Source organism: Bison bison, unplaced genomic scaffold (genome assembly GCF_000754665.1).
Source record: "Bison bison bison isolate TAMUID 2011002044 unplaced genomic scaffold, Bison_UMD1.0 scf7180017864135, whole genome shotgun sequence".
Taxonomy (NCBI): domain Eukaryota; kingdom Metazoa; phylum Chordata; class Mammalia; order Artiodactyla; family Bovidae; genus Bison; species Bison bison.
The window spans coordinates 4,958,334-4,983,813 of NW_011494707.1; the positions used below are offsets into that span (position 1 = coordinate 4,958,334).

At 37.0% G+C, this 25,480-nt stretch overlaps 1 protein-coding gene across 2 annotated transcripts in view; it reads right to left on the minus strand.

The window, feature by feature from the left end:
- Nucleotides 1-25,480, minus strand: part of LEKR1 (leucine, glutamate and lysine rich 1) — a 209,445-nt gene that overhangs the window by 88,909 nt on the left and 95,056 nt on the right. The gene's annotated exons all lie outside the window — the stretch shown is intronic.

Below are 25,480 nucleotides of genomic sequence, written 5' to 3' on the forward strand. Positions count from 1 at the left end.
TTCTGATTAGTATATTTTAAATGTCCAGATATTTTTATAGAAAAAAAAAACACATTCTTCTAGAGTTGCCACTCAGCTCCTGAAGAATAATGCAGTTGTTTATTCTATTTTCACTTGGATTACCATACTCATCTGTACTCTGAAACCCAACAGAATTACTGGGTTTTGATAGACTCCATTTATTAGCCTCTTTCTGCCCCTAACATCATGCTAATTTTCTAACAGCTAATTGGCTAAATTTTACTAATGTTTTCAAAGGCAATTTATGTTGCAGCACACATATGAATTTTTGATCATGTGACTCACTTCGGAAACACTTAACTGCCTGAGCTCACTCTTGCGATCTGAAACTGAGAAGTATTGCTGAGGACTCTCAGTAAGAACCAAAATAGATAAACCATGTGCAAGGCTTCTGGTAAAGAATCTTTTAACTCTGGGTAGCATCTAATAGGCATTTTAATGACTTTCAAAGCCAAGAAAATACAAGCAGGAAATTGGCTTCCATAGAGTCTTGAATTGGGGAATTCAAGTAATGTTTGAGTAAGATTATTCAGGTAGCCACATCTTACATGTGTGGATACAGAACTGAAACTAGAGCAGAAAGAACATAGGGCTTGAATGATCTGAGTCCCACCAATAGCCTGTGTGTGTGGACTAAGGCCTGAACCCTACACTCAATAACAGCTCTTGGTATTCTTTTTGGATATGAGGTGGAAAACAATTTACATGGGTGGACTAAATGATTTCTATGAAGAAAATAATTTAAAACACTGGAATTTATAAAATTTCTGTTACACCTATTCAGGTGTTTTAATCACGTATTTTAATAGTAAACTTTAAAATCTTTATACACCCATGTTGTTGTTCAGTCACCCCGTCACGTCCAACTCTCTGAGACCCCATGAACTGCAGCACACCAGACCTCCCTGTCCTTCACCATCTTCCGAAGTTTACCCAAGTTCATGTCCATTGCATCGGTGATGCCATCCAGCCATCTTATCTTCTGACACCCTCTTTTCCTTCTGCTTTCAGTCTTTCCCAGCATCAGGGACTTTTCCAGTGAATCAGCTGTTCGTATCAGGTGACCAAAATACTGGAGCTTCAGCTTCAGCATTAATCCATGAGTATTCAGGGTTTTTTTCCCCTTCAGATTGACTGGTTTGACCTCCTTGCTGTCCAAGGGACTCTCAGGAGTCTTCTCCAGTTCAAAGGCATCAATTCTTTGGCACTCTGCCTTTTTTACAGTTCAGCTCTCACATCCATATGTGACCACTGGGAAGACTATAACCTTGACTATACAGACCTTTGTCAGCAGGGTAATGTCTCTGCTTTTCAGCACACTGTCTAGGTTTGTCATTGCTTTCCTGCCTGATTTTATGGCTGCAGTCACTATCCGCACTGATTTTAGAGCCCAAGAAGAAATTTGTCACTACTTCCTCTCTTTCCCTTATCCTTGCCGTGAAGTAATGGGACCAGATACCATAATCTTAGTTGCTTTAATATTTAGTTTTAAGCTGGCTCTTTCACTCTCCTCCTTCACCCTCATCAAAAGGCTCTTTAGTTCCTCTTCAGTTTCCCATTAGAGTGGTATCATCCACATATCTGAGGTTGTTGATGTTGAGGTTGTTGATGTTTCTCCTGCCTATCTTGAATCTAGCTTATGCATCTATACAAATATATAACATTTCTATATGTATCTTTAATCTGCCTTCTTAACTTTGTTTTATGAAGATAAGCCAGTTCCTTAAATCAGAAAATAAATTCACTCTAAACAAATGTTTTAATTAGAATTCACTACGTATTGGTATAAATTTTTATGTTTGTCCAGCATGTTCACATATATTAATATTATCCCTCAAACTGCCACATAAATGCAAATAGCCCCATTTTTCAGATAATGAAAAATGAGATCTCTGATTATCTTGCTTAGTATCTTACAGTGAGTAAATGTTTTAGCCAGCAGTCAAACTGACAGGATTTTAAACTTGGGTAAGGGGATCTATTTGAGTACAGCTCCTTATTTAAATAAATAATTCAACATGGAATTGATAGATAGTATTTGTGTGGTATATCTTTTCCACTTACCAAGTGATATCATTATATGAGAGAAAAGATAACATACACATAGTTTAGTTTTGAGTATAATCTTTTGAAACAAGGCAATCTCTAAAGAATATGCATAATGTGTTACTTTATTATTAAAAACATGTGGGCTTACAGAGGGTTCTAGTCACACAGGCACAGCTAAAACATTTCTGCCCATCCTCTGAAGAATAGGGAGGGAAGCTGACATTTGTTGACGATATACTGTTCCAGGTGCTGTGCAGGATGCTCTCTCCTACATCATTTAATTCATAGTCACGAATATCATGAAAAACAGATATACATTTTATTTTTACCAGAAAGTTCTAAGAATCAGAGTAATTATCTAACTTATAAAAAGTCACAGAGCTATTTAGAAGTGATCCTGTGATTCAACTGAGGTTGGCTTCATCCCAAAGTCTTGATCTTTCTCTCCTACATGGACCGTCAAAAATATAAGCTTCAAGGTGATATGACATTTGTCCATGAAAATGTGGTCAGTATGGCCATATATTTGTTTAGCATATCCTAGAATCTTTAAGGTAAATGAAAAATATTATTTATTAATACATAAAATAGGTACTAAATTAGTGTAATGTCCAATTCCAAGAGGTGATATGGATTTTAATTTTTGAAAGTTTAAAAGTTAATATAATTGATGAAAGTCATTAAGACAAATACAGTATCATTGTGACTGCCTACAGTACTGATGTGTCTAACTCTTCGTGACCCCATGGACTATAGCTTGCCAGGCTCCTCTGTCCATGGAATTCTCCAGGCAAGAATACTGTAGTGGGTTGCCATTCCCTTCTCCAGGAGATCTTCCTGACCCAAGGACCAAACGTAGGTCTCCTGCATTGCAGGCAAATTCTTTACCATCTGAGACACCAGGGAAGTCCATTAAACGTCCCTTGATGCTTTTGTCAGGATATAATCCTAAATGAGATGAAGCATGGATCTGAGCCCACATGATAAATTCTATATTATTGCTTCTAAATGCAGCTATTGTTAAGAGGAAGAACTTATCTTAAAAATAAATCCAAAGAATTGGTACCTGATATATGAATTTTATGCAGTTAATTTTCAATTACTTGATAATTGGTAGATAATTAAGCAGACAGTAAAAATGATAGCTAATTCAAAACCCATTTTTATAGCATTTAAGATTCTTCTTAGGATCACATTTAGATATACTTCTGCATCAAAGTTCTAGAACTTAATAGATTTAAAGGAAAATAAATGACACAATCATGACTCAAATCAAGAAAGGAAAAGCTATTATGCTTTCCAATAGTCTTTTCTCTACATACCCACCTAAATCTCCCTTTCTCCCTGTTTCAAGATAAACATAGATTATCTCAGTCTTTAAATCACAGTACCCAATAAGCAGGGAAGCCAGTTCCTTCAGATTATTCACTAGGTATTTACAGCACCTCTGAGTAAAAAACAGAGAAAGTAAATAAATGTTTTATTACTTTAAAACACAGAAACCACTAGAGGCTGTCAGGTAGAAATATAAGTAATGTCAACGAATAAATCATTTTACTTAAGGAGAGAAGATACCACATAGAATCAAGAGAAAAAGATTCGTTATGAATAATCTATAATGTAAGCAGCCCACCAGTATATACTTAGGAGTTGGCTAATATATTTTCATAGCTTTTTAAAGAACTTGGTTAAATTTTCTATAATAAACAAATAATAAGAATTATTTTAAAAATATAAAAAACATATCTTTACTGTTCTGAATGAGGTGTATGCATCCAACTGGTTTATTGTTGGTTTTGATAGATCAGTGGGGTCTTTTTGTTTCTGGAAGCAGAGTGCCCAGTTCCTGTCCTTAATAAATAAAGGCACACAGTTAGTCTTAGCAGCAGAGAGCCACCTGCATAAGACAGCTCCTTCAGTCCTTGAGATAAGGAGTTCTTAAATAGGCGTATTGTTCTGTGTAGTCCTTCTCTATAGTCAAATAAACTCAACTTCAATTTTCGGTCATTCAGCATGTCGTTGGATTATGAGGCAAAAGGCCCTGAATGCCTACAAAAAGAAAGGAAGCATTGGCTTTAAACACCATGCAGATGTAAGGCAGAACCCATGGAAACAATCCAAAATTTACAACAGCAAATTCTACTATAAGGTAACTGCATTCTTTGCAAATATTAAATAAAAACCAAATGATTTCAAATGAACAAGACAAAAAGGAGCTCTTAGCCTCTCTTCATACGAAGACAGCTGCTTGCTAGATAGCATTACACAGGCATCAGACCTCGGGTAATTAGTCATTTAAGAGAATCCTATTATTCCAAAAGGTTTCTAGAATCTACAGATATAAAACGTATCCATAGTTAGCTATTTTATAGCAGGATATAAAACTTTATAGTCATTTGGAGAGTATATTAAGTAAGCATAATGTTTGAGAAAACAATAAACAAAACCTTTATAGTAGAGAGATATTTCAAGCTTAAAACTTTCTGGATAAAGAGAATGCACACCAAAGGAATTTAAAATCTGATTGAAAGTACAATATGAAGGAAAATGATTCCAGGTTCAAGCAACAGAACAGAAGAACAAACAGCCAGGAGAGCTGACACCCAGAGATCCAGATCTAGGAGAATTTTTTTTAAATGAAAATGTGAAAGCTATATATATATATATGTATATAGTTTGTTTGTTTAAATGGTAGAGACAATTGAAGAAAAGGAAATACAAAAACTCACCACTCTTTGAACACATTCCTAAGACAGGATAACAGAGAGGTGGAGTGCATGAATGCTAAAGCCACCTGCCTAACTTCAAATCCTGGCTCTGCTCCTTGTAAACTAAGCGACTTCGGGTATTTTAGTTTCCTGATCTATAAAATGGTTATTACAGCATATGATTGTTCTGGGAATTATGACACTTCATATAGGTAAAGAGGAGATGAGTGCCAGACACATAGTGGGCACTACATAACTACTGGTTATCATCATGGGGAGTGGTAGTAAGGCCACCCCTTGCCCCCTACTTCTGCTCTGAATCTCATCACTTCTTAACCTGTGAACCTTGTTCCTATAGTTGGACCTGGTGTCATCAGCAGTTATCTTTGTACAGGGAAGGGTAAATATGAAGGTTTTAACTATATACTTAAAAAATAATCTACAGAGTTAACTATGACAAAGTGTTAAAACTTGTAAAATACAGGTGATGAATTCACCTGGATTCACATTTGTTGTATTATTCACTGTATTTTTTGGTGTTTGACATATTCTATAGATTTATTGTTTAGGGAGGGGTCTTGCTTGTACAGGTCAAGGATAGCATGTTCTGTACTAAGAAGTCTAATCAACTCAGTTCTGTGTGTCCAAGGTACAAAAGAATACAAGATGGCCAGAACTTGGTGGGGGTGTAGGATGAGGCTGAAACCAAAAGCAACCGGTTTTGTGAATAGCAAGGTTTGGTTCACTGGTTTGGTGAATAGGGAGGAGAGAAATTGAATTGCAGTTGAAGGGGATATGGTAACAAGAAAAGATTTTCTTATTTTGCTTTTGTTTTAAGATATTGGGACATTTATTTGCATTTAATTAGAGGGTACCCACACTTATGAATTTAATGTTTGCCTTCTAATCTGTACTTAACATGTGAAAATAGTACTTTTTGCAGGTGTTTTAAAAAACTATACTAATGATGTAAGGCTATTAATTTCATCTTAATTCTTATTGGTTTTGCTATGTTTTGAGACCTATCCAGGTAGCTATACACAGATAAAATTTATTTTCCTTTTTGACTGATATATAATATTTAATTGTGTGCATGTACAAAATTTTACTGATCTAGTCCAATAGTGATGAAATCTAAGTTGCTTGCCCAGTAGTGAAAGTTCGCAGTCATGTCTGACTCTCTGCGACCCCATGGACTGTGGAATTCTCTGGGCCAGAATCCTGGAGTGGGTAGCCTTTCCCTTCCCCAAGGGATCTTCCCAACCCAGGGATCGAACCCAGGTCTCCCACAGTGCAGGCGGACTCTTTACCAGCTGAGCCACAAGGGAAGCCCAGTATGTCACAACAAATAATCCTGCAACAAAAGCTTCTTACTGGAGGTGGGAACAAGATGGCAGAGCACAAGGACCCTGACACTCAAGCAGGAGCAGAACCAGTTGCACAATGGCAACTGCAATCACAGCATGCCCTTGAGAACACACACTTGGGAAGGAGTAGGACTAGTTCAGTAGTGTGACTTGACCCTGCTATGCCCAACCAAGCCTCTAACCAAGGTGTGCATACTAGGGGAAAGGTTGAACCAGCTCAGAAGTGCAGCTGAATCCCTCAGCCATGCCCCCAACTAAATTGGAGACTGCCATCCCAGGAGGGAGAAGCTGAATACCCTTGGGGCTTGTGCTCTAGTCCATTAGGCCCTGGCCCTGCCCCCATAGGATGCTGACTTCCATGGGGCCTAGGAAGAGCCCTGGCTCACACCTGGTTCCAGTCCTATCCCCTCCAAATCCAGCATGACCTTCCACCATGGTGGAAGCTGCCAATACACCTTGGGGCAAGATCTGGCCTGTGCTCATTTCAGACCTGGCCCTCCTAGCAAAGCCACTGGGCACATGCAAACTGCATAGGGACACTTGCACATGACAATATGCTTTCAAGATCAGGATAGGTAAGTGGTTCACCTAATTTCATAAAGGAAAACAGAGAAATTTAAACAGAACGAGAAGAGAGAGGAATATCCTTCAAATGAAAGAACAAGATAAAGACCCCTCAAAAACCGTAATAAAACAGAACCTGATAAAGGTTCAAAGCAATAGTAATAAGAATGCTAACTAAACTTCAGAAAAAAATAGACAAACATGGTGAGAACTTCAACAAAGAACTAGAAAACTGACAACCTGTCAGAGCTGAAGAATATAATAACTAAAATGAAAAATATACTAGAAGGAAATAACAGCAAAATTATGGAATATAGACTGCATAAGCAGTCTGAAAGATAGAACAGTGGAAATCACCCATTCAGAACAGCAGAAAGAAAAACACATTTTAAAAAATGAGAATAGTTTAAGAGACCTTGGACAATATCAAGTGTACTAACATTTGCATTATAGGGGGTCACAGAAGGAGAAGAGAGAGAGAAAGGGGGACAATGTATTTAACGAAATTACAGTTGAAAACTTCTCTAACCTGAAGAAGGAAATAGATATCCAAGCACAAAGAGCACAGAGAACCCAAACAAGATGAATCCATGTGCCAGACACTACATTCTAAGTGTATTGCTACTAAGTTGCTTCAGTCGTCTCCGACTGTGCGACCCCATAGACGGCAGCCCACCAGGTTCCTCTGTCCCTGGGATTCTCCAGGCAAGAACACTGGAGTGGGTTGCCATTTCCTTCTCCAATGCATGAAAGTGAAAAGTGAAAGTGAAGCTGCTCAGTCGTGTCCGACTCTTAGCGACCCCATGGACTGCAGCTTACCAGGCTCCTCTGTCCATGGGATTTTCCAAGCAAGAGTACATTCTAAGTGCATTGCTGCTGCTAAGTCGCTTCAGTCGTGTCCAACTCTGTGCGACCCCATAGATGGCAGCCCACCAGGCTCCCCTGTCCCTGGGATTCTCCAGGCAAGAACCTCATTTAATCTTCCCAATGTAAACTAACTAGAATGTAAGTTCCATGAGCGCAGGAACCTTATCTTTTATACTCATAGTGTCTGAAACAAAGGAGGTGCTCAAAAAATTACTGTTGAAAGAATGCAATTTTGGAGATACTAGAAATAAGAATTCCAGCAAATAAGCCTTTAAAATTATGTATCAAAGATTAAAGTGGATGGAACTGAAAGAGTTGTGCAGTTTTCATTGGTAATACCTATATATATCTTGGCATTAAAGTGTAACTTTCTTATAAATATGTTATTTTATTTCAATAGACTCTTATTGATTACCTATCAATAAGATATATTTCCTTGTCCTTAGAGAAATCATAATCAAATGCCTCATTTTCCTTCATGAATGATAAATTATGTTTTAAATGACAAATCAGTAACTCCTTTAAACTTCAACCTGTTTTATTTTCCTACCATTTTAAATGACTTTATTGAGTTAGATTTTCTGTTAATTATGTGGCTGAAATTCTGGGATTTCTGATCAGAAGTAACATGTGAATGAATACAATCAGTATGCTGCATTTAGATGTCATATATATATATTATTGTACCACAATTTGAGCACAGAGCTTCACAAAAGTAGTATTTCACTTAATTTTTTTAATGAGCATTAACAGAGAAAACCTTTACAGATGTAAGAATGTATACCAATAATAAAAGAAAGTTCTTTAATGAGTATTCAACTATATCAATTGCACATTAACATCTTTTAATTTAAGCAAATATTTTATAAAGCTCAGATGGTGAATACAGCCACTTGGAAAGTTCATTTTAGAGGCTGTATTTCAGAGGTTTGATTCACATCTATTTTGAAACAGTATACTTGAAGTACATTAACATTTTCTGCATAATACCAGAAGGGACTGAAATAACATTTGGAGATTTTTATAAATCAGATGATAGAACAGGTGTGGCTTTTCAGCTAAAAAGTTATAATTTGGTCCAGAAGTAGTTATATTAAAATCAGAAAACTATTTATCTGGGTGTGTGTGGGGAAGAGAGAGTAGATGAAATCAAGCTTGGGAGATAATCAAATATTTAAAATTTGGAAATAATTTTAGTCTAATACTAAGAATCAAGAATTTGCTTCAGAATGCAAAAAAGTGCTTATAAACCGCCACTGTATTTTTATTCTGAAGACTAGTCAAATATAAAGATAACTGTCATTGGTAGGGGCTTATAAAATATAACAAATCATGGAAGGAGCCTTAAATTCTATTTTTTACCCTGGTTAAATCATTTAACCACTCTTTATCAACTGGCAATCCTCATGATTTAGGAACTTCTGAATACAACAGAACACTATTATGTTTTCTGATAAATTTGTATAAATAAATTCACAAAATTATATCTCATTATTTTATGTATTATACATTTTATATATGTATTTATATATTATTTTGTATATGAAATAATGAGATTTTTCAAGACAAATATATTAGTAATAGATATGGATAGACTAGTGTGAAGCAAGCAGAAGGATAGGGACCTATACTGAACAGAATATTAGCTGAAAACATTTACAGGATAAAAAAGAAGAAGACAGGATTATTAATAAAGTAAATGGAATCTAGAGAAGTTTAAATCTAAAAATATTTAAGAAATTTTCAAATAAAGTCACATAATTATATAAACATCAACTTTCTTTCATCAACTGGTGTGTTTTCTAGTCAGAATGCTTGGAGAGATTCCTGTGTGCAGCAGATTCTATGCAAACTGGGAAGGAGATGGAACACATCTTCAGGCTCACAGGGTACTGATTCTCTTTGCTGCGCCATTTTTTCTTGTGCTGGGATGGCAGTAAAATAGGCACAGGGCAAGAATTTCTTCAAAAGAGTCTTTCATGCTACAAAACTAATTGGTACTAATTGCATTTAAAAATTCTATCCCACAATTATGGAACTTAAAGGTAAAAAGCACAAAACCAAAACATTTTATAATTTTAAGAATGAAGCAAGGGAAGGCAACACTAACGTACATGTGAAAAGACTTAGGTATGGTGTTATTTATCACAATATCATTTTAACAGAAAAAAGTGAAACAACTGTACAAAAACAAGATATGACTAAAAATTATGATTCATCCCATATCAGGATATTTTTGACATGGAAAGATTTCATAATAGAAGAAATTGAGAGCAATTGAAGATTATAAATCTCTATTATTCCACTCATAAAAACTTATACATTTAAAACATAAAATCTAGGAGGACATATATTGGAATGCTTATGATACTATGCAAATATTGGAATTTCCTGATCAATAGTAAATATGGATTATTTTGGTAAAAGAGAATAAAAGAATCGTATTAAAGTAGCATAGCACTGAATCATATAATAATACCTATACCCATCGTATAGCCTATTTCATAACCTACTGATCATTTGTGTACTCCACCACCAGGTGTCTACTATTCTTGGAACCTCTTCTGCCTTCCCCTTACAGAAACTTGTTTTTACTAAGAGTACTGGAAGTAGCCTGATAAAGTAGCTTTCTCTGAAGTATAAATTAATGATAACAATGTGTGGTGGAATTCAAAGGTTGCTGCTGCTGCTGCTGCTGCTAAGTTGCTTCAGTTGTGTCCGACTCTGTGCGACCCCAGAGACGGCAGCCCACCAGGCTCCCCCATCCCTGGGATTCTCCAGGCAAGAACACTGGAGTGGGTTGCCATTTCCTTCTCCAATGCATGAAAGTGAAAAGTCAAAGTGAAGTCGCTCAGTCATGTCCGACTCTTAGCGACCCCATGGACTGCAGCCTACCAGGCTCCCCCATCCCTGGGACTCTCCAGGCAAGAGTACTGGAGTGGGGTGCCATTGCCTTCTCCGATTCAAAGGTTAAGAGCCCAAATTTTGGCAGCATAGTTCTGGACTTGGGTTCCAATTCTGCTGATTAGTGGCTGTGTTGCCTTGGGTGAATGACTTAGCTCCTTTACACCCTAGTAATCTCATTTGTACACTGGAGATAATGAAAAACTGCTTAACCCAGGAGAATGATAATAAGAGGGTACACAGTGGCTTCACTGTGTTTGACACGTAGTTAATGCTTAGTTAGTAGGAAAGAGATGCTCATAAGACATGAGACACTGAATATCGGTTGGGGAAGGGGGGTGGATCATTTATTTTTCACTCAGATAGTGTCAGTAATACTCATGCTACTGGCCCATAATGTGGATGATTTGTAAATGTCTATGAGCAGCAGGTATGCTGTGTACCTGGGTAAAAGAGTACTATGTGTGAAAGAGTGACTGCTGTAAGTGTTGTCATGAGTATGTCCATGTGGGTATTAGGGACAGGGCGGAGGCTAGTTCCCTCCTCTCACTGCTCAGATGGAGCTTCCTTGAAAATGCATCATGCTTAGCATAGAAGCCATGTATAACACAGAAGATCTGTTCCTAATCAAGCCTAGACTTAATGACACAGGTGCTATTTAATAATGCTGAATGACCAAATTAATAGATGATTGGTGACTGGATGGGCAGAAGATTACTTAGGTTAGGGGGGAGAGGAAAGAGGATTGCATCACCTTATGTCACAAGTAAGAAGAAAGAATAACGGGGGTAAGGAGTGGCTAAGATAGTAAAGTTGGACCCTGAGCTCACCTCCTATCCATGGGCACATCAAGATTACTACTGTTTGCAGAGAAACTATCTATAAAAATGACCTGAAGACTAACACAAGATTTTCCACAACTAAAGACATAAGGGAACTATTATAATACAAATAGGAGGGGCAGAGACACAAAACAGTCAAGACCCACACCTTCAGGTAGGTGATCCATAAATGAGGGGATAAAAACAATTGCAGAATTTTCCCCCAAGGAACAAGAGGTCTAAGACCCAAATCAGGCTCCCCAGCCTGGGAGTGCTACACCAGGAAGACGAGTCCCCAGAACATCTGACAATGGAGGCTGGTGGGGCTTGCATATGAAAATGCTGGATGGCTGTAGGAAACTGACACTCCTCTCTTAAATGGGGCATACAAAATCACACATGCCATAAGTCCCAGTATAGAGCCAGGAGTTTGAAAGGAGCCTGTGTCAGACCTATTTGCTTATCTTAAAGAGCCTCCTAGAGATACAGGAGGCAAATGGGGCTTCCCATGGAGGGAGAGACATCAGAAGCAGTCATTTTGGGGAGTTTATTCTACCAGAAGGACACTGGCAAGTACCATTTTGGAGTCCTCCCTCTAGACTGTTACTTCTGGGGGCTAAACTACATATCAGCAAACTGACACCAGCCCTGGTGTCATGGGCTCCTCATGCCTGGCAGTCAGCTGCCCTGGGACCCAGTCCTGTCTACCACAGTGCCAGTTGCCAGCCCCAACTATCAGCACACCCACAGTAGTCAGCACTGCCACAACAGAAGGCCCACACAGTCTACATAAGAATATCCATACAGAGTATAGCTTTCATGATCAGAGGAGAGTGTGCTTGTTGGGCCCCATAGGACATCTTCTACATAAGGCCACTTCTCCTAGATCAGAAGATATAATCAGCCTACCTAATACATAAAAAAAACATAGAGAATTAAGTCAAATTAGGAGACAGGGGAATATTCTCCAAACAGAGGAACAAGAAAAAAACTGAGGAAAAAGAACTAAACAAAATGGAGATAAGAAATCTACCCACTAACAGTTCAAGGAAACAATTACAGATGCTTAAGGAACTTGGGAGAAGGATGGATGAACATGAGACAAGTTTACCAAAGAGTTAGAAAATATAAAAGAAGACCCAAACAGAGCCAAAGAATAATATAACTGACAAAAATATATTAGATGTAAGCAACAACATATTAGATGATACAGAGGAACAGGTTATTAATCTGAAAGTCAAAGAAATAGATATCATCCAAGCTAAACAGAAACCAAAACAAAAATCCATCTGTTTTAATGAGGGTAGTTTAAGAGACCTCTGTGACAATAGCAAGTATATGAATGTTTGCATTATAGGGATCCCAAAAGGAGAAGAGAGAGAGAAAAGGGGGCAGAAAATTATTTGAAGAAATAATAGCTAGAATTTTTCATAACCTGGGAAATGAAAAAGACATCTAGATCCAGGAAGTAAAGAGAAGGCCAAATAAGATCAACCCAAAGAAGTCCATACCAAAGCACATTATAATTAAGATGGCAAAAATTAAAGATAAAGAAAGACATTAAAAGCAGCAGGAGAAAAACTACTAGTTACATACAAGGGAATGCCCCCATAAGACCATCAGCTAACTTTTTAGCATAAAGTAGGCCAGAAAGGAGTGGTATAATATATTCAAATTGCTGAAAGAAAAAAAAAACTCAGAAATAATACTTTACCCAACAAGGGTATAATTCTGATTTAAAGGTGATATAATTTTACAGATAAGCAAAAGCTGAATGGGCTCAGCAGAACTAAACCAGCTCTTCAAGAAATAGTAAAGGGACTTTTCTGATGGAAAATAAAAGACTGCAACTAGAAATAATAAAATTGTAAAAGAAATTTTAAAATCTCATTGGTAAAGGCAAGCATATAATAAAGGCAATAGGTCCAACATTTATAAAACTAACAGATTAAAAGAAAAAAGTAGCAAAATCATCTATATCCACAATAAAAATAATTAAGGATACACATATCCAAAAGATGTAAAAATTCAACATCAGAAGCATTAAACATGGTAGGGGGGTGAAAATGTACACTTATTAGAATGCATCTGAACTTAAGAGATGAGTGCAATTGTGCAGTAGTTTGAGCATTCTTTGGCATTGCCTTTCTTTGGGATTAGAATGAAAACTGACCTTGTCCAGGCCTGTGGCCACTGCTGAGTTTTCAAATTTGCTGGCATATTGAGTGCAACACTTTGACAGCATCATCTTTTACGACTTGAAATAGCTCAACTGGAAATCCATCACCTCCACTAGTTTTGTTCATAGTAATGCTTCCTAAGGCCCACTTGACTTTGCATTCCAGGATGCCTGGCTGTAGGTGAGTGATCACACCATTGTGATTATCTGGGTCATGAAGATCTTTTTTGTACAGTTCTTCTGTGTATTCTTGCCACCTCTTCTTTATATCTTCTGCTTCTGTTAGGTCCATACCATTTCTGTCCTTTATCGAGCCCGTCTTTGCATGAAATGTTCCCTTGGTATCTCTTATTTTCTTGAAGAGATCTCTAGTCTTTCCCATTCTGTTGTTTTCCTCTATTTCTTTGCACTGATCACTGAGGAAGGCTTTCTTATCTCTTCTTGCTATCCTTTGGAATTCTGCATTCAAATGAGTGTATCTTTCCTTTTCTCCTTTGCCTTTCATGTCTGTTCTTTTCACAGCTATTTGTAAGGCCTCCTCAGACAACCATTTAGCCTTTTTGCATTTCCTTTTCTTGGGGATGGTCTTGATCACTGTCTCCTGTATGATGTCATGAACCTCTGCCCATAGTTCTTCAGGCACTCTGTCTATCAGATCTAATCCCTTGTATCTATTAGTCACTTCCACTGTATAATCATAAGGGATTTGATTCAAGTCATACCTGAATGGTCTAGTGGTTTTCCCTACTTTCTTCAATTTAAGTCTGAATTTGGCAATAAGGAGTTCATGATCTGAACCACAGTCAGCTCCCGGTCTTGTTTTTGCTGACTGTATAGAATTTCTCCATTTTTGGCTGCAAAGAATATAATCAATCTGATTTTGGTATTGCCCCTCTGTTGATGTCCAAGTGTAGAGTTTTCTCTTGTGTTGTTGGAAGTGGGTGTTTGCTATGACCAATGCGTTCTCTTGGCAGAACTCTATTAGCCTTCACCCTACTTCATTCTGTACACCAAGGCCAAAATTGCCTTGGCAAAACCCGGAGTAACAAGTATTTCTTGAATTTCTACTTTTGCATTCCAGTCCCCTATAATGAACAGGACATCTTTTTTGGGTGTTAGTTCTAGAAGGTCTTGTAGGTCTTCATAGAACCATTCAACTTCACCTTCTTCAGCATTACTGGTCAGGGCATAAACTTGGATTACTGTGATAACGAATGGCTTGCCTTGGAAAAGAACAGAGATCATTCTGTCGCCACACGCTGGCAAAGCAATGCTCCAAATTCTCCAAGCCAGGCTTCAACAGTGCATGAACAATGAACTTCCAGATGTTCAAGATGGATTTAGAAAAGGCAGAGGAACAAGAGATCAAATTGCCAACATCTGTGGATCATCAAAAAAGAGAGTTCCAGAAAAACATCTATTTCTGCTTTATTGACTATGCCAAAGCCTTTGACTGGGTGGATCACAACAAACTGTGGACAGTTCTTAAAGAGATGGGAATACCAAACCACCTGACTTGCCTCCTGAGAAATCTGTATGTAGGCCAAGAAGCAATAGAACTGGACATGGAACAACAGACTGGTTCCAAATAGGGAAAGGAGTACATCAAGGCTGTATATTGTCACCCTGTTTATTTAACTTAGATGCAGAGTACATCATGCAAAATGCTGGGCTGGATGAAGCATAAGCTGGAATCAAGATTGCTGGGAGAAATATCAATAGCCTCAGACATGCAGATGACACCATACTTATGGCAGAAAACAAAGAAGAACTAGAGAGCCTCTTGATAAGAGTGAAACAGGAGAGTGAAAAAGCTGGCTTAAAACTCGACATTCAGAAAACTAAGATCATGGTATATGGCCCCATCACTACATGGCAAATAGATAGGGAAACAGTGGAAACAATGAGAGACTTTATTTTTAGGGGCTCCAAAATCACTGCATATGGTGACTGCAGCCATGAAATTAAAAGATGCTTACTTCTTGGAAGAAAAGTTATGACCAATCTAGACAGCATATTAAAAAGCAGGGACATTACTTAGTCAACAAAGGTCCATCTAGTCAAAGCTATGGTTTTTCCAGTAGTCATGTAAGGATGTGAGTGTTGGACTATAAAGAAAGCTGAGTGCCAAAGAATTGATGCTTTTGAACTATGATGTTGGAGAAGACTTTGAGAGTCCCTTGGACAGCTAGGAGATCCAACCAGTCCATCATAAAGGAAATCAGTCCTGAATATTCATTGGAAGGACTGATGCTGAAGGTAAAACTTCAATACTTTGGCCACCTGATGTGAAGAGCTGACTCATCTGAAAAGACCCTGATGCTGGGAAAGATTGAAGTCAGTAGAAAAAGGGGATGACAGAGGATGAGATGGTTGGATGGCATCACCAACTCAATGGACATGAGTTTGAGTAAGCTCTGGGAATTGGTGATGGACAGGGAAGCCTGGCGTGCTGCACTCCATGGGGTCACAAAGAGTCAGACATGACTGAGCGACTGAATGAACTGAACTGAACTTAAGAGATAATTAACTTGAAATACTCATTAAAATATACATATATATGTTTATATATGTATGTGTATATGTTTGTGCACATACAGTACAGGAGCACCTAAATATATAAAGCCAATATTAGTAGACATAAAAGGAGAAACAGACAGTAGTACAATGATAGTAAGTAACTTAAAACCCCCACTTACACAATGGATAGATCATCCACACAGAAAAATAAATAAGAAAACGCTGGCTTTAACAGCATATTAAACTAAATGAATTGATGGATATAGAGATATTTCATTTGAAATCAACAGAATACAAATTTAAGTGTAATGAAATGTTCTCCAGATCAGATCACACGCTTGGCCACAGAATATAAATTCAAGTGGACATGAAATGTTCTCCAGATCAGATCATATGCTAGGCCACACAAAAAGTCTCAACACATTTAAGAAAATTGAAATCACATCAAGCATCTTTTTTTGACCACAACATCATGAGACTAGAAATCAAATATAAGGAAAAAAAACCCTGCAAAAACACAGAACATGTGGAAGCTAAACAATATGGTACTAAACAATCAATGGATTACCAAAGAAATCAGACAAAAAATACCTGGGAACAAGTAAAAATAGAAATGTCTATAGGATGCAGCAAAGCAATTCTAAGAAGGAAGTTCATAGTAGCACAAGCCTACCTCAGGAAACAAAAAAAAATCTTAAATGAATAAACTAACCTTACACCTAAAAGAACTAGAAAAAGAAGAAAATACAAAAACCAAAGTTACCAGAAGGAAAAAAATAATAACAATCAGAGAGATATAGGAGAAATATAAATCAGAAAACAAAAAGATCAATGAAACAGAAAGCTGGTTCTTTGAAAAGATAAACAAAATTGATAAGCCAGATTCATTAGAGAAAAGAGAGAGGGCCCAAAAAAGTGAAATCAGAAATGAAAGTTACAACTGACACCACAAAAATATACAAAGTATCATAAGGGATTACTACAAACAACTACATACCAATAAAATGGACAATGGAGAAGAAATAAGTAAGTTCCTAGAAACATACAATGTCCCAAGACTGAATCAGGAAGAAACAGAAAATATGAACAGACTGATTACCAGTAATCAAACTGAATGAGTGATTAAAAATACTGCCAGTAAACAAAATTCCAGGACTTGATGACTTCACAGGCAAATTGTACACACCATTAGAAAAAAAAAAAAAAAGATAACACCTATCCTTCTCAAATGATGCCAAAAATTACAGAAGAAGAAATGTTTCAAAACTCTTTCTAGGAGCTCAGCATCACCCTGATACCAAAACCAGAGAAAGACACCATCAATACAATAAAATAAAAATAAAAAAGATGAAAATTAAGGCCAATATTACAGATAAACATAGAAAAAAATCCTCAACAAATATAGCAAACCAAATTCAACAATATATTAAGAGGATAATACATTATAATAAATTCAGATTTATTCCAGAGGTACGAGGATGGTTCAATATCTGCAAATCAATCAATATTCTACACCACATTAAATCAACAGATAAATGGATAAAAAAGGTATGGTATATAAATATACATACACACACATATATACATTCCTCAGTCATAAAAATATGAAATTTTGCCATCTGCAACAACAAAGATGGTTTTAGGGGGGCTCCCTGGTGGCTCAGACGGTAAAGAATCTGCCTGCAATGCAGGAGACCCCAGTTCAATCCCTGGGTCAGGAAGATCCCCTGGAGAAGGGAATGGCAACCCACTCCAGGATTCTTGCATGGAGAATTCCATGGACAGAGGATCCTGGCAGGCAACAGTCCATGGGATTGCAAAGAGTCAGACACAACTGAACCAAACATGCTAAGTAAAATAAATGAGACAAAGACAAATACACATGATTTCACAGACATGCAGAATGTTAAAAATAAAATGAAAATAGATTCATAGACAATAAATGGGTGGTTGCCAGAGGAAAATAGGTGAAGTGGATTAAGAGGTACAGATCTCCAGCTATATAATAAATAAGTCATGGGCTATAATATACATCATAAGGAAGATGGTACAAAATATTGTATTAACTTACATGGGGACAGATGGTTCCTAGACAGTGTGGTGATCATTTCATAATGTATGCAATTGTCAAGTCATTATTTCATACACCTGAAACTAACACAATGTTATATACATCAATTATATTTCAATAATGAAAAAAGAATGAATGGTGCTAATCATTCCGAGAGAGGCAGACTTAGGAATTAAAGCAAAGTGCAGAGTCCACAGGATTTAAAAAAAAAAAAAAAAGATGTCTAAATTTAACCCAAGGACCTGAGGGCGATAGTGCAGTCAAAGAAAAGTCAGAGAAAGTGGCAAGGCTAAGATCTAGCCTTAAAAGAGAAAAATCACACTGGAGGGGAAGGAGGGAGAGGAAGAAGGTTGCCTTGGCACAGGTGAAACATGACTAGAGAGTGAACCAGAATAACAGCTATCCCAAAGGTGAGAAAGGAATCTCAGAGAAGAGATAACCATCCTAAGGAGTGGATGCCTAAGAGAAGTGAAGAAAATTCTAAGATTTGAACATTTGTAAAATGAAGAAAATATATAAAATAGAAATAATATTTATAGGAAAGCTCAAAGTCAGGAGCAGACGACAAAGGAAACAAAGACTTCTTCTAAGACTCCAGTGATCAAAGATGAAGTGGCTTCTACAATAGGCCCTTTTATTAGTCTCCATATTCCAATTGTGATCTGTTTTTATGTAAGAACTCTCTGGGTTCTAGTTGATATCATCTGGTTTGCAACTTGTCTAGAGTCTGTAGGTTATCCATGTATTTTTTTGTGGGGGTGGGGGTGTGGGGGTGTGCAATCCCTGCTTTTGGGTATAGAAGCATCCCAAACAGTATCCCAATGTCAAGTTAGCCTCTTTTAAGATCTGTTGGAATATCCTATGATAAGCCAAAATGGAAAAGAATTAAAAAAAAAAAAAGAATTTAAAGTGTTACCTCCTTCCCTACCTCTACTCCTACTTCCATCTTTTTGAGAAAATCTGTTTTGAAACAAAAAAAATTTTTTTCCATTAAAGAAAAAACAGCTGTTGGATTTAGCAAAACTAAGGATTACTTTAAACCTCCATTACTTTAAACCTCCCTAGTTTTCTGTTTGTAAAATCAGCACTTCTCCTGTTTTGGAAGACAAGGTTATGTTATTCCTTCTGGAGTTCAAGGCTTCAAAAGCAATCATAGGGCTGGTCAATTCACTACAGTGGACTCCCTTTGAAAATCATGCCTTGCAGGTAAGGTCACAGTGGAACTCTGTTCAGAGAGTCTTCCATCTGCCATGCATGAGATGACTCCTGAATTAATCACAGACACTCCCTTCTTCAGCAATGTGTTCTAAGAGCAGACAAACTGCTGTTACAACTAGCCATTGTTGACTGAAAATAAATTAGTGGAGGCAGATTTTTGAGTAAATTAAAATTCATAGTTTTCATTGGTTATTAAAGGAGTATTTAAGGAAATTCTAATACTTTTATCCTAAATATAACCATTTGGTTTGCTCTCACAGCAGGAAAAACCACTTTAAATGGTGGTTTAATATTCTCTGTTTGTGCAGTTCTTTTGTGTTCCTACATTTTTTCTTGTTGACTCTGAACACTACACGGTAGTTAAGGAAAGCTACAAGCTGTAATCAAGATTACCGGGAGACGTATCAATAACCTCAAACATGCAGATGACACCCCCACCATGGCAGGAAAGTAAAGAGGAACTAAAGAGCCTCTGATGAAAGTGAAAGAGGAGAGTGAAAAAGCTGGTTTAAAACGCAACATTCAAAAAACTAAGATCATGGCATCCAGTTCCATCTCTTCATGGCAAATAGATAAGGAAACAATGGAAACAGTGAGAGACTTTATTTTCTGGGCTCCAAAATCACTGCAGATGGTGACTGAAGCCATGAAATTAAAAGACGCTTGCTCCTTGGAAGAAAAGCTATGACAAACCTAGTGAAAGAGAAACTGAAGTCTCTCAGTTGTGTCCGACTCTTTGCGATCCCATGGACTACACAGTCCATGGAATTCTTCAGTCCAGAATACTGGAGTGGGTAGCCCTTCCCTTTTCCAGGGAATTTTCCCAACCCAGGGATTGAACCCAGGTCACCCGCATTTCAGGTGGACTCTTTACCAGCTGAGCCAAACCCAGACACTATATTAAAAAGCAGAGACACTACTTTGCTGACAAAGGTCCATATAGTCAAAGCTATGGCTTATCCAGTAGTCACGTATGGATGTGAGAGTTGGACCATAAAGAAAGCTGAGTGCCAAAGAATTGATGCTTTTGGACTGTGGTGTTGGAGAAGACTCTTGAGAGTCCCTTGGACTGCAAGGAGATCCAACCAGTCCATCCTAAAGGGAATCAATCCTGAATAGTCAGTGGAAGGACTGATGCTGAAGCTGAAGCTCCAATACTTTGGCCACCTGTTGCAAAGAGCCAACTCATTAGAAAAGACCACTGATGCTGGGAAAGATTGAAGGCAGGAGGAAAAGGGGATGACAGAGGACAAGATGGTTGGATGGCATCACAGACTTGATGAACATGAGTTTGGGCAAGCTCCAGGAGTTGGTGATGGACAGAGAAGCCTGGTGTGCTGCAAAGAGTTGGACACGACTGAGCGACTGAACTGAATTGATCATATTCCCATTTTATAGATGAAGTAACTGAGTCAAATAAATTGATAACTTATTCAGAAGTCCTGTAAAAGGCATAAACTTGCCAGAAAGCAGAAGTGTTTGACTCCTGAATCAGTACTTTTTTAAAACTGAACCACGTCACTCTTTTTTTTTTTCCAATTTAACACAGGAGCTACTAATTAAGGAATGTAGTACTTATACAGTACACAACATGCATGAAACTCAAAAACATTATGCTAAGTCAAATAAGCCAGACAACAAAGATCACGTTAAATGATCATGTTATATGATTCTATTTATATGAAATGTCTAGAATAGGGAAATCTATACAGAAAGAAAGCAAATGAATGACTTGTGGGGGAGGGGCAGGAGGGCAAGGGAAATAAATGACCAGGAGGTTTCTTTTGGTTATAGAAATGTTTTAAAATTAGATCATGGTGATGGTCATAAATTCTGTAAATATCCTAAAAACCACTGAATTTGTACACTTAAAATGCATAAATTTTATTATATTTAAGATATTTCTCAATAAGGCTATTCTTTAAAAGTTCAACTAGGATGTTAAAACATATGTGCAAAACAATTTAAGTAAAATATTTATGTATTATTTATTACATCAAAAAGTTTCCTGAGAGAATACCCAAAAGTGTTTTCACTAGGAATAAATTTTAAAGTTGGTCAAATAAATTTTAGGAAGAACATTAATGCTAAAGTGATTTATCTTAATTCTGTCTTCTAATATTTGTGACTGCTGACAAAAGTAAAGGACACTATTCTACTAGGTGGAAGGAAAATCATTTAAATGGATGGGTTTGTGGGTCACAATGACCTCTAACAGGAGTATTATCAATTGAGATAAATTATGCATTTGGAAGCTATATTAGTGTGAGCTAAACATAAAATTACAAAAGTATGTAAATAAATCTTTAAAAGGGAACTGAGAATTTAGCTTCTAAAATTTCATATTATAAGCTTTCCTATGAAAAAGATGAAAGTTTGGCATTAAGATTAAGCTGCTAATTAGTGCCTATGATTTACTCTTACACCACTATCAAATATATGGACTAGAATTATCGTATGAACTTACATTTTCAAGCATTTATGTTTCAAAAGACAAAGGGAAAATGTGGGCCAAAGAAAAATTTTTATGTAGAAAAGTAAAGATCATAAAGACTATATACTTGAATTAAAGTTGAAATTGTTCAATGGTGATTTAAAATAAAAAGTATCAGTGTAAAAATAAAAATATTTATATGAAACATTAGAACTTTTAAATTCTATTTATAAGTACACAGAGTAATGACACAGTATACAGCACAGGTTTAAAAAATTCAGAATATAAAAAATTCATGCTAGTTAAAAGTATAACATGCTAATTCACTTATTAAGAGAGAGAAGCTAAGAGAGATTTAGGAACAACTAAAAGCATAAATAAGAAGCCACAGTATAAAAGTGCAAGTGATACGAAATTAGAGATTGCAAGATACAGGGGAAATTAATAGTAAAACCTTTGAATGCTCTGATGGAAAAAACGGGGGACAGAAGGTAGGGCAGATAAATTAGGCTAGAAAACAGAAGGGGAGAAGTTTAACTAGTACTAGAAAGGAAGCCTTACTGTGATGCTTATCACTCACTTAAAAGCTTTCTGCAACTGTGGAGAAGCCAGGAAAAGGACTTGTAAGAAGGAATATAAACAATGCAAATACTTAAAAACTGGATTTAAGATTACTAATTATAAAAAGTCATTTACAAAGCTCATATCAAAAAAATGTATTTAAATACTTCTTATTGTATTCTTTGAGCAAATAATTATGCTTCTTTAAAACAAGACGCAGGGAGAGTCAAGAGATGAACAGTATCAGTCTGCCCTTATTTTCATCTGCCCAAACAAACTGTAAAATGCCATGTTCATTATGCTAATCCAGTGATTCGTCTGGGGAGAAGATATTGACTATGATGCATGGTTTTTCCTCTTCTCAAATAATCGACATGATTTCTGAAAAGATATTAATAAGCTGGAAAAGCTATCAATGATGAGTATTGAGATATTGGAAAATCTTAAGCACATTAATTCATTAGTAATTGAAAAATTAGGCATGTATTTAAAAGAAAGCAGACTAAGAAGTAAGATTGTTGAAGTTTATGAAAATTATGAAAGTAAATGTAAAATAGTAGAGAAAGTAAAAGTAATTTGGCTACAAAATTGGAGCTAGAGAAATTTATAGCATGTTCTTAATATAAAGACAAAAAAAGGCCGTTAAGAATGGCTAAAATTAAGAGTGCTGGCACATATAACCAGTGTGGGGCTAGGAATCAGACATCCCATGAAGACCTGTAAAGAGGTGGACAGCATCTGCACACCAGAAGTCAAAGTGAAGATGAGGCCAGTTGGCTGGTATGTGGTTAATGCCAAATAAATAGTTACTGAAAAAATGAAGTTATTCCCAGGATATGGTCAGCCCAGCACCAACTGATGGAAAAAGATGAGTTGCGGTAAGAGCCTGGCATATAGGTCAATGGATAGTGAGCACAGACAAAAGCAGATTATAGCAAATAGAAAACAGGTACTGAGAAGAGGGTAGCAGAGGGGCTGTCTTGGACCACTGGAAACGGGAACACCTGTAAAATTCCCCCATGGACCCTAGATGGAAGAAAAAAAAGTGTACCAAGTATGGGAATACAATACTGCCAAGACCTGAGATGGAAATTTTGCTGTCTTTCCTGCACTTGTAGTTCTATAGCTTTCCTAACCTAGACAGCATATTGAAAAGCAGAGACATTACTTTGCCAACAAAGGTCCGTCTAGTCAAGGCTATGGTTTTTCCAGTGGTCATGTATGGATGTGAGAGTTGGACTATAAAGAAAGCTGAGCACCAAAGAATTGATGCTTTTGAACTGTGGTGTTGGAGAAGACTCTTCAAAGTCCCTTGGACTGCAAGGAGATCCAACCAGTCCATTCTGAAAGAGATCAGCCCTGGGATTTCTTTGGAAGGAATGATGCTGAAGCTGAAACTCCAGTACTTTGGCCACCTCATGTGAAGAGTTGACTCATTGGAAAAGACTCTGATGCTGGGAGGGATTGGGGGCAGGAGGAGAAGGGAGCGACAGAGGATGAGATGGCTGGATGGCATCACCGACTCTATGGACGTGAGTCTGGGTGAACTCCGGGAGTTGGTGATGGACAGGGAGGCCTGGCATGCTGCAATTCATGGGGTCGCAAAGAGTCGGACACGACTGAGTGACTGAACTGAACTGAAGCCACTGTATCCACTTTTGTAAAATGAATTGAAGATAAACAATATGTTGGTGCAATCAGTTCACCCAAGGGTACTTGCGGATAAAGTAAGAGGGACATTAAAAAACATTCCAAATGTTCTAACAATTTCAATGGAGAACTTGATATGGAAATAAGATTGTTGTGGGGTTAAAAAAAAAATCCAAAAGCAAAACAACAACAACAAACCTAATTCCCTTCATGGGTAGGTTCATAGGAAGCAGTACTTGTCATCTTGAGTTAAGAAAAGCATTAGTGCACTGGGACGACCCAGAAGGATGGTATGGGGAGGGAGGAGGGAGGAGGGTTCAGGATGGGGAACACATGTATACCTGTGGCGGATTCATTTTGATATTTGGCAAAACTAATACAATTATGTAAAGTTTAAAAATAAAATAAAATTAAAAAAAAAAGCATTAATGATCCTGTCCACTATGACCTATTGATTTCCAATGGTTTCAACCAAGAGAGTGGTAACAGATAGCCTTTTAAGACGGTTTCTTTCTTTCTTAACACAGTTTGACTGCTGTTACCCATGGAGTGAATCTATTCTATATGAGCAGCAGAAACCTAATTTAGTCTTGAAATTTTGTGCTATTTTGCTCTGCAATTACACTGTCCTTCAGACGAACCTGTATTACATCTATAACTACACAACTTCTACATGAAGAACTGAACAGATAAGCTGCACCTTTGATTTGTATATGGACTTCATTTAATGAAAGTGAGGAGTTAATGAATATAACAACTATGTCTAACCAGCACTGAATTATTTTGGTGAGTTTGTTTTGTTTTTTTTAAATTGTAGGAGGTGGAATGTGAGCTGAGTCTTAAAATATTTGTAGACTTTTCTTCTTTTTGTTAAGAAAGTTTATTCTTTATAATCAGAAAAAATTAAATAAGGGAAAAATCACCCATATTTCCATCACATTAAAATTTATTCTCATCTTTATTGTTCTCTTCTAGTTTCTATTCATAAACATACCTATTTTGACATAATTCTAAGGTATACACAATTTTTTTTTTTTAGTATGTAATGTTATAATTACAGCATTTCCCAGTGTTCATACTGTTATTTTAAAAGTCTAAATAATGTTCCAAGTAATGGCATATGATCATTTATTACCCATTTCATTAGAGTTAGGGATAAATTATTCCTAGCCACTCACCATTAAAAATATGATCTTTGCAAGTAAATAAACTTCTGCAGTTTCCTAGACATAAATTCAAAGAAGGAGATTATTTGATGACAAACATCTTTATGGGTTTGTTGATCAGTCACTGAGTCATATCCAACTCTTTGCGACTCCATGGACTGCAGCATGAGAGGCTTTCCTTTTCTTCACTATCTCCTGAAGTTTGCTCAAATTCATGTCTATTGAGTTAGTGATGCTATCTAACCATCTCATCCTCTGCCACCCTCTTCTCCTTTTGTCTTCATTCTTTCCCAGCATCAGGGTCTTTTCCAACGAGTCAGCTGGAGATATCAGGTGGCCAAAATATTGAAGCTTCAGCTTCAGCAGCAGACCTTCCAGTG